This window comes from Furipterus horrens, unplaced genomic scaffold, assembly GCF_987537825.1.
Source record: "Furipterus horrens unplaced genomic scaffold, mFurHor1.1.pri manual_scaffold_17, whole genome shotgun sequence".
Lineage (NCBI taxonomy): Eukaryota > Metazoa > Chordata > Mammalia > Chiroptera > Furipteridae > Furipterus > Furipterus horrens.
Window position 1 is genome coordinate 1,925,477 of NW_028327187.1, and position 782 is coordinate 1,926,258.

A 782-nucleotide genomic window follows, 5' to 3' on the forward strand; every position below is an offset into this window, starting at 1 on the left:
TCAGACCTGAGGTCCCTGTTACCATGCCATTCTCACCCAGCTCCTAGCAACCTCCCTTAGATGACACATTAATCATGTCTCATTCTGCAGAATCCCCTACCCATACCACTTACTTTTAACTCTAATTACTTACCAGATCTTGTCAATTTTATTTCCAACATGCTTTCTCATTTCCATCTTCATGTGTACAACCCTGGCTGGAGGCCCATCTGTTCTGTGGACACTGCAGTAGTCTCTGCAGCTGGTGTACTCACTCCACTGAGCCACACCAGCCAGGGCCATTGTTATTTTCTGAAACATTAAGATGATTTACTTATGAGAGTATTACTTTCAGGACATAGTTCTTAATTTTTTTTTCAAGATAAGGACCCTTTGATAATGAAATAAACCTTAAGGATGCTTTTACCATGTGCATGTATATAGAGATGTAGACTCCTAAGACATACAATAATATGACAAAGTAAATAAACATATGTATTAACATTAACTTTATTTTATTCCACCTTTAATAAGAGTTTTCTGTTCAATACAATTCATTCAATCAACATCTACTAAACATTTATACATTTTTTACAAAAATTACATAGCAGTGGTTAATTAAAATATTATATCATGCACAATAAATGAAAGACAGCCATATAAATGTTTGAAAAATGTGGATTTGTTCTCTGTTTTCAAATAATTTAGATCTTTTTCAAAAGACGTTTTCTGAATGTGTTTTATAACATATTTTAATGAGCTCTTTTAGGTTGGCATTATAGTTTTTATTCTTTTCAAAATTA